Source organism: Rhinolophus sinicus, chromosome 3 (assembly GCF_057876585.1).
Source record: "Rhinolophus sinicus isolate RSI-liver-muscle chromosome 3, RSI-T2T, whole genome shotgun sequence".
Taxonomy (NCBI): domain Eukaryota; kingdom Metazoa; phylum Chordata; class Mammalia; order Chiroptera; family Rhinolophidae; genus Rhinolophus; species Rhinolophus sinicus.
Genome location: NC_142503.1, coordinates 96,250,696 through 96,268,058, shown reverse-complemented (window position 1 = coordinate 96,268,058; position 17,363 = coordinate 96,250,696). Strand labels below are relative to the sequence as shown.

Genomic DNA, 17,363 nt, shown 5'->3' with positions numbered 1-17,363 from the left:
CCCTGCCTCACGTGGTTCTCGAAAGGCAATGAAATCGTCAGGTCACTGAGTTGGAGGAGAAGACAAAAAAATCATCTAATCATCCTTAGACATGAAGAAACTCAGGGTCAGAAAGGAAAGGTGACTCACCCAAGGAAATGTGACACAATGTTAATGGCAGGTCAGAGGTGACATCCACTGTGGTCTGGCTCCTCCAACTGAGTGTTTTCTTTTCCCCCAGCTTCATAGGATCCCTGTTTACACTCAGGAATACCCCGGAGGCCCCTCTGCTTACTACATCAACACAAGCCCTGCTGCTTCTGTAGGCTATTCTTGGGCCCTACTCACCCACCCCGTACCACACACTGCAGACTTCAGTCCCTCTCCAGGTGATTCTCCACATTCCACGATGCGTAGCTTGTCTCGTGCCGCGGCCTGAGAACGCTCATGCATTTCACTGAGCCACCATTACAGTGTGATGAGCTGCTTCTAATCCAATAACAGTGGACTGGGGGGTGAGGCCCAACAGTCCATTACTTACCCATCGACTCATTTCTAGCACGCTGCCACCGGTCACTTTCTGACAGAGCAAGCACAAAAGGCTTGGCTTGTCTAGGCTTCCTTGCACAGAGTGCACAGCTGCCAGAGCACCTGAGCGGAGTTGGCACACTGCATGGGACCTACACCACGTGACGCTCACTGCTCACACCTGGACCAACCTGAGAGGGCTGGTCACACTGCATGGGACCTACACCACGTGACGCTCACTGCTCACACCTGGACCAACCTGAGAGGGCTGGTCACACTGCATGGGACCTACACCACGTGACGCTCACTGCTCACACCTGGACCAACATGAGAGGGCTGGTCACACTGCATGGGACCTACACCACATGACGCTCACTGCTCACACCTGGACCAACCTGAGAGGGCTGGTCACACTGCATGGGACCTATACCACGTGATGCTCACTGCTCACACCTGGACCAACCTGAGAGGGCTGGTCACACTGCATGGGACCTACACCACGTGACGCTCACTGCTCACACCTGGACCAACCTGAGAGGGCTGGTCACACTGCATGGGACCTACACCACGTGACGCTCACTGCTCACACCTGGACCAACCTGAGAGGGCTGGTCACACTGCATGGGACCTACACCATGTGACGCTCACTGCTCACACCTGGACCAACCTGAGCTGAGTGGCCGCAACAGGTGACACTGCATGGGACCTACACCACGTGACACTCACTGTTCACATCTGGACCAACCTGAGCGGAGTGGTCACACTGCATGGGACCTACACCACGTGACGCTCACTGCTCACACCTGGACCAACCTGAGCGGAGTGGCCGCAACAGGTGATACTGCATGGGACCTACACCACGTGACACTCACTGTTCACATCTGGACCAACCTGAGCGGAGTGGTCACACTGCATGGGACCTACACCACGTGACGCTCACTGCTCGCACCTGGACCCACAAGAACTGCTCCTGGTCACTCGGAATCCCCATTGGTCATGTTCGTTGCAGCTGACCAGTAAGACAACTGGCTGTGGCGGTGCCGAGTGGAAACTGCCCACCATATTCTGATCTCTTATTGCTGCTGCTGCCGCTGCCTGTGCCAGTCCTTTCTTAGCTTCTCAGTCTTCCGCAGCATTCTGAGGGTGAACTCCATTTCACCTTCTTTGGCTTTCTTATGGTCCCATTTCCTCCTGCTTGAGAACATTTCTTAGCCATTGCTGCGGCAGTTCCCCACAGATCCTGATAAATCTCCCTGCAATACACTGGGCAGCCCTCTTCTTCTCCCACAAGAGCAGATGCCACCTGACTTCTTACGCAGAATTCTCCTCCCTAAAAAGCAATCTACTGACTTCTTACAAAATTCTGCCCACCTTTTCCTGTTATTCTAACACTTAACTGCTACTTGGCCCTACAATTATTTCATTTTTTTAAAAAAAACCTTTGTTTCAGCAAACCTCATGTACGGACTTATGAATTTACTCAAAAGATAAATTGTGCATGACTTTGGTTATAAAAGGATTTTTCACTTTAGAAAATGATTCATAATAGCATTACTAAAAATGGCAAGCCCTCCTATTTCATCCTAAATTTAGGAGTCAATTCTTACACACATCTTTGAGGACACATCATTAGGTGAGGTGAAGTCTATCTGCACAGAGACCTTCCCAAGAGCCAGGCTTAGGCTCCCATCATGTATTCTTGGAAACATTATATTTAACCACCACCAATTTGGAAACCTATAACCCTCAAGGGTTGATTGATAATCATTCTATTGTGAAAGGCTATCATTCCTAAAATGTATGTCTCAACTCCAAAATGTCTCAAAGTGCGGTCATTGTAAACCCACCACACAATCAGTGTCCTGCTCTAACTCCGAGCTGCGATTCCAGACGGATTGGCTCAGGTAGTTCCCCTTTTCTCCTGCACACACATTTCCACGCCGAATGACTCACACTGTTCTCTGCCACTTCCTACAGGACTCTTTTTGGATGTTTTCTGTGCTCACACTGCCTGATCATCAATTTGCATGTCAGTTCCTTTTAATTGGATTTCATCCAACCGGAATTACAGCTGCCTCTCTCTATGAAAGAATAAAGTGATTTTTTCTTTCAACAATGCCAGGGTCCCTACCAGGGAATCAACCTGTCACTCCACTTGCTATTAATTATCCTGAGCTATGCCACTGTTTTCCTTCCTTCATAAAGCCACGAACCATATTCCTTCCCCTGTGGTTAACAGCAGTCATGATGACGCTTTACATCCAGCGAACCAACAAGAGGGAAATCCAGGCATCAGGCATAAATGACAAGCAATGACAATACTTTTAGCTGAACATTTAACTAAAAGCAAAGCCTCTTACACAAAATAAATGAATTCTGAGGTTAAAGGCTTGTCTCACACAGTCTAGGGCAAAAGATCCCTCAACTTCCCGTGGCAGTCCACTGCACTATCTCAATCCGTGAGGTGAAGGCAGGTTTCCTGACTCCTAAATCTCTTTAGCTACAGTATAAGCCTGGATTTCTTGTTTCCGTGGTGATGGCAAAGCTCTCACCAGCCTCCTCTACAGGACAATTCCTCTGACATTTTAAGGCTCCTCTTAAATCATCCTTCATTCGTCCCTTCTTGCTGCTGTATCATACTCAGGAGAGGGACCCGGATGGAAAGAAGTCTCAAAACAGTTTCATGTGAGACCCAGTTAAGAAATTGAGATTTATTTATTTTTTTTAGATTTATCATACTCGGGAATATGATAGCTGTCTTTAAAAAAATCTCAAGGGCTTCAAGTATGAAAGAGGAAATTAGATTTATTCAATATGACCCCAGAGAGTAAAACAAGAAAGAACCAATAGGTTCTACAACCTGCAAAGAGAGTTTCTCTCACTAGAAAGCAGGAACTCTCAAATTCCAGAAAAATGGAGCTGTTCACAGAAAACATTATCTGCCAAGACCGCCATTTGGAAGTGACGTCCGCAAGCCCCTGCAGGGCAGGCTGGCCACGAGGATCTGCAGCTTCCTTCCAACCCTAAAACTGTACCAAACTAATCATGAAATGCTTAGGTAGCTGGGATGGTAACAGTGCAGAGGAGGGAGGCTTTAAGGCAATGAATGATCAGCCCCCCACACCAGTCACATTCCTCATAACAATCTGTTATGCAAGGGAACAGGGGAGGAGGGCATTACACCACCTCACCGGGGGATAAGAATGAGCAGTTTGCAAAAGTGCCCCTAATGTGGAAGGCAAAATACTGGCTCCCCGAAGATGGCAAACGTCCTAATCCTGTGAATATATTGTGTTCCGTTGTAAAAGGGAATTGAGACTACAGATAGAATTAAGCATGCCGGTCAGCTCATCATAAAATAAGGGGGAGATTATCACGGACTGTCCAGGTGGGCCGAAGATGATCTGAAAGATCCTTAAGTAGAAGAGGACAGTGTGACTATGGAGGTGGGAAACAGAGAGATGGCATCATAAGAAGGACCCAACCTGTTACCACTGGCTCTAAAGAGGAAGGAACCAGAGGACAAAGCTACAAGCTCCAGAAGCTGGAACAAACGTGGTCACAGTCTCCCCTGGAGCCTCTGCGGCGGACACCTTGGCTTCAGTCCAGGGAGACGCACGTTGGATTTGGGACCTACAGAACTGTACAATAATAAATTTGGGGTGTTTTTGTTTTGCTCTAAAGGATAATTTTATTTGAACCTATTAATTTCTTATTACTCAAAGTAACAAAGATAAAGTAGCAGAACATACCGTGTTTCCCCGAAAATAAGACCTAGCCAGACAATCAGCTCTAATGCATCTTTTGGAGCAAACATTAATGTGAGTCCAGGTATTATATTACATTATATTATACCCGTTTCTTATATTCTAGTAAAATAAGACTGGGTCTTATATTAATTTTTGCTCCAAAAGACGCATTAGAGCTGATGGTCCCGCTATCAGCTCTTATTTTGAGGGAAACACGATATGAGGCAAAGGGAAACTGGTCTTCAAGAATTTGTGCCTTTCCAGCCTAGAGCTACTCAAAGAGGAATCATGAAAATAAAAACTTTATTTCAAACAGGTTTGGTAGTAGTAGGTGTGCTACCACAAAGGCTGGTTATAGCAAAGAGTTTCATTTCAAACCTTCCTTGGTATATAAATCAGATATTATTTGGGAATAATTTCTGGTAAATTGTAGATTCAATCCAACATTATGCTAATTTTTACATTTATTGTAGACTCCATTTTAATACTCGAGTCTAAATTTTCATCACCCAAAAATGAGAATAACAGCTACTACTAAGGTAATGAGCTGTGAAATTCACTCCCCACTATTGTTACGAAAATATACCCCTAGGTTGTTAAAAGAAAATCTGACTTTATCCAAATGCATTATTTAACTGGAATTCTTCAGTCATCATCTACTGCTGGCCTGACTGTCACGCCTCTTCTTATTGGACCCGAACCAATTAAACGCCAGTGTTTCCCAACTCTTTGGCTACGGCAATGTTTTCTCCTACTTCTGTGCACACGATTTGCCCCAATCGGCCTGGACTGCACTGACTCTTCCCCCTGTCCACAGGGACCCAGTGTGCACGAGCACACATTCTCAGACGTCTGCTTTCTTGTCTCCTTCAGTGCACACCTAAGCCGGCTAAGCAGGAAATGGGAGCGTCCAGTTCTGTGAAGATCTCAGCTAAAGCTCCAGCTGCACCAAGGACCTGCCCCACTATTGTGTCAGCCTGGCACAAAGTAGGGTGAACGTTTGTTCCAAGCCCAGTAAGACCCCCTGGAGCAGCATCCTGAAGGTCATTCTGTCCCGCCGACAGTGACCCAATTTTGGAAAAGACTGGCTTACACACGAGTTTTCCTTCGCTGTCTCTGGAAACAATACCAGGTCTGACTTCCACCTCCGGCCCACCTTTAACACTCTTCTTAGAATATTATCACAGTTACATACCACTAAGGTGGTCAACTTCACAGCCAGGTCTGCTGACATCAAAGGACCTAATAACAGTAAGTCAAGGTTCTAAAGAAAAGCCTCTTGGCGTACTGGAATTTACTTTACTCTGTACTCACAGACAACCGCAATATTGTGTGTCAGCTGAGCAGAAATCGGAATGACAGACTCTCCTTCTGCTACTGTACCTTGTACAAATGCCAGGATCTAGTCATACTGCTCTTTAGCCTGGCTTTCTATTACCAAATCAATTTTATTTTGAACAATCAATATATGCTTCAGTTTCATGATTTCTACCGCAGCCAGGTATTCGGAAGTCTGAGGCTGAGGACAGGGCTCCCTATAGCTATCGACAGAAGAGATGCAGCCATCTCTGCGCCCCGGTCAGCATACAGCCATGGAAATAGCGAGGCCGGGACAGCAAACACAGGAAAGTCATACTCTGACTCACATGAAGTTCCCTCTGGTCTGTAGGAAACGCGTCAGTGCACTGCTCCCACAGGACCTGTAACGTTCTGGCCAAGGACGACTTGGCTCATCAAGTTCACAAATCCTAACGTTAGCAGAGCCAACTTGACTGTAGTATTTCCTTCTAGTTCATTTTTGAACAGTGTGAACTCCAGGAATAGCTTTTACTACTGTGGATTTCCCAGGAGCTACATAACCAACTGCACCTATATTAATTGTGGGTTGTCTGCTGATAACTTTGTGTGAAATCAGCGTCAATTTTGTAACATCCAAGGTGGTAAGATCCTGGCGAGAAAGATGCGTTTGACCCAGAGTCACACCAGCCTCACCCCCTGCCATCTTCCCCAGGGAGCAAATTTGGGTTGCTTAAAGCCACTAAATTTGGTGGTAATTTGTTACAACATCAAACAGGAAACAAATACACCCACCAAAGATCCTGATATGCTTATACATTCTCAGAAAAAAACGGGTAATGTTTGAATAGTTTAAAATCATAATCTTTAATTATCTTTGTCTCAGAAGTACAGGTTAGTGGAGGTCCAAGGTGTGATCAAACAATACGGTGAATGTTTACATAAAAAAATATTGTATCATAGTTAAAGACACATGGCCATTAATCCCCCTCAAAATACTACCCCTTGCTTCTAACACACTTATCCCATCATCCTTTCCACTTTCTGAAGCAGTTCTGGAAGTCCTCTTTGGTGAGTGTCTTTAGTTGTGCTGTCGTGGCTGCCTCGATGTCCTGCGTCATTTTGATTTTGGGGAAGAGCGAGAAGTCACACGGTGCCAGATACGGTGAATAAGATGGACGAGGACACACTGTAATGTTTTTATTTGACAGAAATTGCCATATATCAGAAGCGATGTGTGACATGGAGTGTTATGACGGAAAATGAAGTGAAGACACTCACGAAAGAGGACTCCCAGAACCGCTTTAGAAAGTGGCAAGAACGATGGGATCCACGTGTTCGAAAGGAGGAAGAGTACTCTGAGGAGGATAAACGTCAATGTGTCTTACCCTGTAATACATTTTTATTTAAACATTCACATCTTTTGATCACACCTCATGTATCCAGAGCAACATAAACTGTTTTAACAATTAGCCTTTAGATGCCATATCCATGTTCACGTGACATACTTGGTACATAACAGCCTCATGATAAATTTTTAGTCATTTAAATTGAAGAGTCCAAGTTCAAATGCCATCTTTGGCCTGCTTTGCTGGCAGGGACAAAAGCGCTCCCATGCTGACCGTCCATGGCTCTATCACTAAACAATCTCAGCCAAGGGTTAAAATCGTGGGTAAACTCTGTCGAACTGGCCTCTGTTTAGCAAAAAAAAAAAAAAAGAAAGAAAGAAAAAGACCGTATGTACAAGACAGAGAATCTTTCCAGTCATCTGCATTTCCCCTTCAAGAAACAATCATTCCACATTATGCTCCAAAGACCTATTTCCACCCCATTCCCAAAGGAACAAATGTCACCACTATAGGTGTGGCGCCCTCAACGACAGAAAACTTAAGGCAGGAAACATCGGAAATCGTCCCTTTTCCTTTCCTTCTGTTCCCTCTGTCCCTTCCTTCCTGCGTCCATCCTCCACAGTTAGGAATGCTACCCAACTTGTCTGCCCTCATTTTCACTAAGAGTTATATTACCCATGGCTTTGCGCCAGCCCAGGAGGAGCAGCTGAAACGCTGCAGAGCTTCCTCATGGGGCCACACAGGGTCCATCAGGCTGACTCCCTGCTCAGCCCATGCCAGGAGGCTACACTACAGCCTCTGCTCACCAATACTTGCTGATTTTAGTGGCTGGGACTCTTTAGAAGTGCACAAAGCCATACAGTCTCTTACTGACACACTCTAAATCAAAGGCATATGCAACTCCATTTTGATATAAGCCTGAGTCTGTCCTCCTTGGAAAGGAGGGGAGAAAGCTTGGGAAACAAACAATTAAAGCAGATACTGTGCAGCTGTGGGAGAGCATGGACTTACAAAGGAGAGAAACTTTTACTTAGACACACACACTTAATATGTGAAAATGTGTACGCTCCAAAGAGCTTAAATTTAGGACTTTAGAAATGAAAAACTGTCAATATTATCCTTAATAGGAGTCTCTCTTATTTTCAAACTAAAGAAAACTGAGATTCAAGGCCACTGACCAACAGAGAGGGCCTCAGGGATCGTCACCCTGTGGGTTCTCCTAACAGACATGCTCTTCGGCCATCTGTAGGCCGTGGCTGCTGGAATCCCTCCCATCGCCATCACTTACTAGAAAACTCCCTGGGCCCTCTGTGCATCATTTCGCTCACTCACAAAATGGAGTGACTGCCATGCCCACACCGCACAGGGGTGTTAAGAAGATTAAATGAGTTCACACACACGAAGCACTTCAGAGCAGTGCCTGGCAGGCAGCACGCAGCTCACTTGTTTATGTAAGCAAGCACCGTCCACACTTGTTCCTCATTATGACGGCTGGGCACACCGTCATATCTGACCGGTGACCACACTGGTTCTAATAACCCAACGCCAATCCCTTCGCTCTCCATTCTGACTGCCTAACCTGACCATAACGAATGGGAAGGGCTATGTCTCTGGATTTTGACTTTCAGGAAGAGTCTACATGAGAATATGATCCTCCAATGAACCCAGTAACCAAGTCTCTTCAGTCTGTATGTCCCTTCCTGTGAACTGGTGATTGCTAAGGAATCCTTCCAATGGAGCACTCGACTGGCCCCCGGATTATCTGTGCCCAGCCTGAAATGTGTCCTCGATCGCTTTCTGGGGAAGAAACACTGATAATGCTTCAGGAGCCCAATGTCCTCTCAGCTGCCGGCCACCCAGCATAGTAAGTAGTCAGCTCTTGGCCATTGGAAAATCTTCTTTCAACCACAGCTGGATTACAATTGCTCTAAACATCTCTAAAACCACTTTATTTTTTTTTATTTTTTTTGCTTATGACTCAAGAAAAATTATACCAGTCAAAGAAGGAGCTATACCAATTGCTTTATAAAGTCATTTACTGATGTGGAACCTAAGCAGGGTTACCCAGGTAGTCAATGACTTTCTACGGCATTTGACTCCAAATCAAATTTGGCTTCCTCAGGAAAAGTTAGGCAACTAAAGATTAACACGACCAAACGCAGTTACTAATAGAGAGATGTAATATAAGTATGTCTCAAGAACAGCACAAAGAGAAGTCTCTGAACCTTCTGAATTAAAGCGACATAAAAAAAGTAAGACATGTATGTGACAAGTATGCTGAATACTACAAGGTGTTGATAAAAAAAATTTTTTAAAAGATCAACATAAATGGAGAGACATATCCTGATCATGGATTAGAAGATTCAACATAGTAAACAATTCTCCCCAAATTTATCTACAGATTTAATGAAGTTTCAATCAAAATCCCAGGACGATATAGGTAAGCTGATTCTAAAATGTATGTGGAAAGGCAAGGGAACTAAATAGTCAAAACAATATTAAAAAAGAATAAAGTTGGAAGACTCATACTTGATTTTAAGACAATACAGACACAATAATCAAGACAGCATGATATTGAAGGAGGGACGTCTAAATCTAATGGAACAGAATAGGGAATCTTTACACACACACACGCACACAAAACTAATATTTGAACATACGCTTCACAAAGGAAGGTGACAAACGCATGAGAAGATGCTCAACATCACTGGTCATCAGGAAAATGCAAACTTCACACACAGTGAGATTCCACTCCAGGCCTATTAGAATGGCTAGAATTTTTTAAATACTGATCATACCAAGTGTTGGCAAGAATATGGAGGAACTAGAACTCTTAAACACTGCTGGTGGGAATGTAAAATGATACAAGCGCTTTAGAAAACTGGCAGCTTCTTATAAAGTTAAACACGTATCTGTCATATGACCCATACATTCCATTCCTAGGTATTTACCTAAGAGAAATTAAACTATATGTCCATACAAAGACTTGATGCCAATATTCATAGCAGCTTTGTTTATAATGGTGTAAAATGAGAAACAACCCAACTGCGCCAAGACAGACAAATGGATAAACAAACTTTGGTATATCCAAACAACAGAATAGTATTCAGCAATAAAAAGGAAACTATCGATACATGCTACTACACGGATAAATCTCAAAATAATTATGCTGAGTGAAAGAAGCCAGACAAAAGAAAAGAGGACATAGTATATGAGATTCCACTGACATAAAATGATTGGGACTGCTAACTAACCTATAGTGACAGAAAGCACAGTGCTTCAGCACAGGGAACAGAGAGAGCCAGGAGGGAGGTAACAGAAAGGCGTGAGACCTTCTGGGCATGGGAATACGTTCAGTGTCCTAACTGTGGGATGACTGCACGGGTTCATATACTACCATGTTTCCCCGAAAATAAGACCTAGCGGGACCCTCAGCTCTAATGCGTTTTTTGAGCAAACATTAATATAAGACCCAGTCTTATTTTACTATAAGACCGGGTATAATATAATATAATATAATATAATATAATATAATACCAGGTATAATATAATACCTGGTATAATATAATATAATATAATATAATATAATATAATATAATATAATATAATATAATATAATATAATACTGGATCTTATATTAATTTTTGCTCCAAAAGACACATTAGAACTGATGGTCTGGCTAGGTCTTATTTTCGGGAATCATGGTATGTCAAATCTTAACACATTATACACTTTAAATATGTGAGTTTTATTGTGTATTAATTACAACTTCAATTTTTTAAAAATAACCTAGAGGGGGAAAGTAAAATGAAACAAGCATTATAGCTGCTCATGTCCTAACAGTTTACAGTCAAATGGAAGAATCAGACCAATAAACAATACAGCACGGAGGTCCCACAAAGAGGGACATATGGAATACTATGTGCACACAAAGGAGGGGCATTAGCCCTATTTGGGGGCTAAATATGGCTTTAACGCAGGAAAGGCTATCAGAGCTGACATCTGAACTATGAGTAAGACTAATTAAATTGATTAGCCTTGAAAGTAAGAAGGCTTAGAAATGATGCCATATTTATTTTGTTTAGTTGTAAGCCAATCTCATTATCACATCTCATTTCATGTGTATATTTCCTAATGACCATGTTGTACTTTCCTGTAAGACACCACACATAACACATACCACACATGACATACAAATGTGCACTTTGGAGACAGGCACTTCCTCAGATCCAATAATCATCTGTTGCAGGATTGCAGCAAAGACTGGTTTTATTTTGTTCTGTACATGGGAAAAAATTGTAGAACTCAATATAAGGAACCAAGCTCATCTGTTTTTTTTCCCCTCTATTTTTACAAGGGTAGAAATACATTATGAAAAGTTGTTTCAAAGGAAGCACAGGAAGTGCTTGTTTACATGGATTTAAAGCAATTGTCCTCAGACCCACAAGCCTTTAAATTTTTTTCTACACTAATATATTACAGACTTAACATAGATATGTCCAGAGAGCCACAAATAAACACTGTTTGTTTTTCCCAAGAAAAATGTATCTCTAATAATTCTAACTTCTCTGCACAATAAGTGAAACAATGTATATCATTAATTACAACCTTGAAGGTATTCTGAACAAAGTACATTAAAACAAGACTGAATTCTTCCACTATTCCTCAAGACCAAATAGTAATTACAAAACACTTGCCCTTTTCTCCCTTTCTCCGATTTTCACATCCTGTGAAGCCTCCTTGCCAGCTCTAAATGCTCTAAGTTCATTCTTAAACCATCATTTTCATGTTAATTGCATGGGGAGGGAGGACACACACAGGCCAGGCAATGAAATAGAAGCACATAAACCAAGTGGTCCATTTTCCTCCATGTGCTAAATGGACTTCAAAATAAAACACAAGAAAACCTCCACCTCCCTTTACATACTGATTTCTTACCTGTCTACTAAGTGACTTGTCTGTCCCCGAGTCTCAGTCACCGTGTCATTCTGGTGTTAAGAAACAAAGAAACAGTCCAAAATGGTCAGGAGGAGGAAAGAAAGAACAGAAGGCATGCAACATGCAAAGGGACCACTGAGAACTCGCCCTGCCATCCAGAGCAGCTCTGACCATCATCACACCCTCTCCCACAGGCCAGTTCAGACAAATCTCACTGTGAGATGGTGGACACACAGCTTCACAACTTCTCTCTGCTGTGCAGTTCAGAAACATTCAGTACATCTTGTACCTACATTTCCCTCAGCCTCCCTTTCAACAACCAGACAAGACATTTGATCAGAGCAATGGAGATGTTAGTTGAACAGATTAAACGTTCATTGTCAGAGTCAAGTTACCTTCTTCAAGACAATGCCTCTTAAAAAGGACTTCTCAGCTAAAGGACTGGAATTTGGAAGTTCAGATTTTTGTCTCCTGTCTATAGAGTAGGACATAATCAGGAACTCACATTCCTTAACTTAGCTTTTCTATAAAAACCTATGGCTACTCTTACTTAGGGACTAATAATAAATACTCAAGGATCTAAGCTACGACCCCCCATCTAGGTCCCCACACCAGTGACTCTCCTAACAGAATACTAAGGTGAAAGCCAGTCTCCCGCATCCCAAAGAACCCAGCCAAAAGCCTCAATTTGAGCTTCTTTAATTGCCAAATACATTTTATAACTAGAACATACAACCAGTAACAAGCTTAATTATAACAGTGGGCATTTTAATTGCTTTTGGAAAACCAGCCAACAACCTGTGGTATACGCTTCAAAAGGATGCAATCTCATGAGCTAATTAAGATCTAAACCCTGACAAACTGTAACTCTCACAGTGATACTCACTTGCAAGCTGCATAAAGTAAGGTATATAAAAGGATAATTTAGAAATTACTTATGGAAATTAAGGGCCTTGTTTAATTCGATTTTGCTTTGGATCTTCCCACAATTTAGAGGGCTGGCTTTCAAGAAGAGAAAGTCTCCCTACCAGGAAAGTCAGAATCATTTGCTTTGTTTAAGTCATTTCAGATCATTTCATACTTGGCTGGTTTATTTAGCGGATTCGGGAAGGTTCTGGAATGTTAAAGGGAGGAGCCTAAAAAGAGGAACAGATGTTTCGTGTGATGTCACTGAAGCGATGAGTTACACTTGGTCAACGGACACAGATCAAAATATCAGGAGAGTTTTCTAAGAAACAGGAGGAATAGCATTTTGATTCATTTCTAATTCCCTCACACTCCTCACTTAATAAAGTTTGCTGTTCTGCTTTCTATACCGGGCTACCAAAAAACATACACAAGTGGACACTTTGGTCAGCGTTGCCCAAGCAGTAGTTCGCCGTAATCAGAAGTGTCTGGACGCTGATGGTAACACTTTGAGCACCTCTTCTAACTGCAGAAGTCAAACGTGACTTGTATTCATCTTTTGTTATTGGTATATATTGAGTATTACAATTTTAATAGTTTTTTCCTTTCTTAAAATGTGTATACATTTTTTTGGCACCCTCTGTATTTAAAGAACAAAATCCTCTTGGTGAAAAGCTTCAACAGAAGGAAAAAATGGTTTTGCCCTTTCCACTTTTGAGACCGCACATGCTTGCCACGAGCTCAGAACACAAAAGTACCTTGTTAACTGCCCTGCTGAGCAATAGGACGGATGGTTTCAGAACCGTGCTCACTTCCAGGGAGCCATGATGACTCTGACTCACCATCTTTAAGGAGAGCGCTCTCAGGTGTGAAAACTTGCCCAAACGATCAGAAAGGCCAGCCACACCTTACTCAACACTGAGAGGGTGAAGTTACGGTAAAAAACCACGGTCTGAACATTCCTGGCTACACGACAAAACTTCAATGTGTTCCGTCATGCTGGGGATAACTCGTTCCTCTGGTGTCAAGCTGCACTCCACCTGGACAGCACAAGGAGCCACACTTGGCGGCCAGACGAAGCCCCTTCCTTTGCTTCACACCAACTAGCCGCAGTCCAGATGAGCTCCACTGCCTATTCCTGGGGAAGGCACAGAAGAGCCGCAGTCTGCTTGCACAGGAGTTAACGCCACCTAATAAGAAGACGGGAGTTTTCTGAATTTGTTCTTTCTGCCCTCAGGCCAGTTCTTCCAAAGTCTTCTAAAGCTGGCCTCGAGCCAGCCTGTGCAATCCTGCTAAGTCTGCTCACTGTGACAGTCCCCACAGCAAGGGGCCTTTGTGACAGACTCAGTCCTCAGCAAGGAAGCAAGTCCTTTGTGCACAGACAGCCAACCAAGGCAGCAGGGCATCCCCTGAGTCATAGGGATGTCTGAGCTCCTTTGGTGGCTGAGAAACAAGCACGTACCACCCCTCCCTCGGCAACTGATGGAAGAAATGCAACGTAGGACTGGTTGTACGTCAGGGATGCAACTTTCTCAAAGGCTCACAATAAACAACCAAATTCTACACCCTTCAAAAAACATCCACAATCAAGTACCCTCAATCAAAATTCAATGAAAAGGCCATAAAAACATGTGTTTCTTCATTATCACACATTAGTTATGCCTTCCTGTCGGAACAGGGTCCCAGAGAGCAGTTTCCAGGCTCTCAGCCTCACGTGGAAAGGTGCTGGCTCAGGTAGTAGATGGCCGTCGGCTGTGACTAGTTGGCCATGAGCTGTAACCACTGATATAACTGCCGTGGCTGAGCTAGCAAGCGCGGATTGCAGCTAGCAAGTGGGGTTGGTTGGCAGAGAAGCGGACAGCAGACTGTGCATCATGTGGAGCCTGCTTCCTGTGTCTCCAGCCCAGCCGCCAGCGAGAATATAGTGGTATGACTCCCCTATCTATGGCTCCGTGGGTGTTCCTTTTTGGCCTCACCATGTCCTGCGTTCTTGTGTGGGGAGCGGGAGCTGAGACCCCGCGTGATACTTGCCTAAAAGAAAATGCAGGAAATCAGACTGCAAACTGTCACCACATGATGAGGTCACAACTCTGACCTATGTATTTCACAGTAACACAGAAGACTAAGCCTGGTTTAAATACTCCAAACACTGTACAGCGAGCATTCAGCACATGAGAGGGCGTGTGACATCTCAGTGCCCCTGCAGAAGCCACAGCCGAAGGCTTCCTTCTCCTCAAGATACAGCTCCAATTCACTGACGATAAGCACCACTCCTGCCTCCAAGGAAGTGCTGTCTGCTCACTGCCCCAGGTCTGAAGTCCAGAATCGCACAGAACACAATCACAATGCTTCTGAAACACTGCCAGTATCTTTCTGCTCCCAGTAGTCACCCACAAAAAGAAAAGGACGTCTCAAAAAGGGTTTTCCATTTGGTCAACCATGAAAAAAAGAGTTAAGGAAAGCTGATCAATCTAATGCTCCGGGATATTTTTTCTGCTTCCGTCCCAGCAGGTATTACCACTGCTGATATGAGACCCGGCTAGGTAAGCGACACGTGGCCGCATCCTCTCTGAGCCTTCAGACTTTACTTGAACAAACTGGGCTTCCACAAAGGGATTCAAGGATCAAACGTGTCACTCACAGCTCATTCTCTGAGTCCCATTCTGAAAACTTAAAGGAAACCTATAAAACAAAGACCCAGAGAAGAAAGCTCTATAGTCAGTATGCCATTCGACCACTCGCCAAAGCCTAGCCACAGAGACTAACCAGTGTTTAACCCCAAAACCGTAACTACGGACAGCTACCGGTGACGGCATGGGCACGAGTGAGGAATGGCTCTTGCTCAGACCTACTGTACAAGGCAGACATGTACTAGGCCAGATAGAAACAGGCTCTAAGTGTACCAAGAAAGAACGTCAGTGGTATTAGGGACACCTTTCAGTGAAAGTGTTCTTTCACAAATGGTAGCTATCATGTTCTCCCACCAAGTGGATTCTGTCAAAACTAGATTCAGATGTTAATCCCCCCAGGGTAGGGATTTGTTCTACTGTGTCCACAGACGTAGCCAGCACCCAGGTAGAGCCTGGAACACTGTGTGCACGCAAACATCACATGAAGATAATGTGTGTAAGCAAATATCAAACGCAAATTGCTTTACTCTTCACACCTACCTGGGTAAAGATGAAGGCATGTAAGTGGCATGCCCAAGGTCACACAGCTGGCAAGTGGCAGCATGACATTTCTTACACCTGCATGTCCTTAGAACAGACCCACATACATTGGTCATTGTAACGAATAGGCTTACTGCACAGCGTACTCCCGCAATCCCTAACTAATACCTTACTCTCAATTCTGCATCGAGCCAGGTACTAAATAATTGGTATCCACCTCTAGCAATCGTTATAAATTATGAAACCAGCCAAAGAAAGCAAACTTTTGGCACTACAACCTAACCCCTGACTAAAATGTACATCTATAAAAGCCACAGCTCGCACTGACGGGGCCCATCTGTACAAAAGCATGCAGATGCCGTCTGACAATTACAGCACAGACGGGGCTCACTTGTTGGATACGTTGCTAATCTCTTAGGAGGAAGGAAAATCTTTCCTATATAAGGTGACCAAAAGAAACAGTTTTAAAATGTGACAGCTGCTCACCTTTGAGAGTCAAGGAGCAATTCTGGTGTTCCCTATGGAGAAAAAGGCAGCGGACGTGAATAAATGCCAGGAGAAGGATCAGAGGTGCACAGGCACCACACCTGACCTCCCAGGACCTTTCTGTTGGTCTACGGGGAACACAAGCCTTTGTGAGCAGCTAGAGCAGAAGCTGCAGCTTCTCCTACCTCACAATATACCAGGGGTCATGGAACATGAGGTGGAGTGAAATCTCATCACAGTACAACACAAACAGCTGTGAGGTACAGGACAACAGCTCAGTTCAGCTGCACACCTGCAATTATTTAATGTCTAGTTAAGCTTGTCTCCATTTAATAAATTACTTGATAATTACAAAGAGAATGAGAAAGAAAGACAAAAGCCACAATTGAGAACTGGAGGCAAGGGGAGGAATTAACAAACAAGGGTAGCGCAAAACTCCTCAGAAAAGGTCTAGGGAACAAAGTATGTGAGCCAAACAAATGCAGTAATTCAATTTGTCAGGTACTTCGTGAGCATCTGTTAGGTTCCAGGCCGAGGGCCCGAGGCTGACCTGTCGGGTCCAGGCTGACCTGTCGGATCCAGGCTGACCTGTCGGATCCAGGCTGACCTGTCAGGTCTCAGGCTGACCTGTCGGATCCAGGCTGACCTGTCGGATCCAGGCTGACCTGTCAGGTCTCAGGCTGACCTGTCGGGTCCGAGGCTGACCTGTCGGGTCCAGGCTGACCTGTCGGGTCCAAGGCTGACCTGTCGGGTCTCAGGCTGACCTGTCGGGTCCAGGCTGACCTGTCGGATCCAGGCTGACCTGTCGGATCCAGGCTGACCTGTGGGGTCCAGGCTGACCTATCGGGTCTCAGGCTGACCTGTCGGATCCAGGCTGACCTGTCGGGTCCGAGGCTGACCTGTCTGGTCTGAGGCTGACCTGTCAGGTCTCAGGCTGACCTGTAGGGTCCAAGGCTGACCTG

At 44.3% G+C, this 17,363-nt stretch overlaps 1 protein-coding gene and 1 pseudogene across 7 annotated transcripts in view; both read right to left on the bottom strand.

The window, feature by feature from the left end:
* The window catches only part of AUTS2 (activator of transcription and developmental regulator AUTS2), a 1,118,598-nt gene that overhangs the window by 1,003,815 nt on the left and 97,420 nt on the right, over positions 1 to 17,363 (bottom strand). The window lies entirely within an intron of this gene.
* LOC109453537 (eukaryotic translation initiation factor 2 subunit 3 pseudogene) lies at positions 4,881 to 6,258 on the bottom strand (annotated as a pseudogene).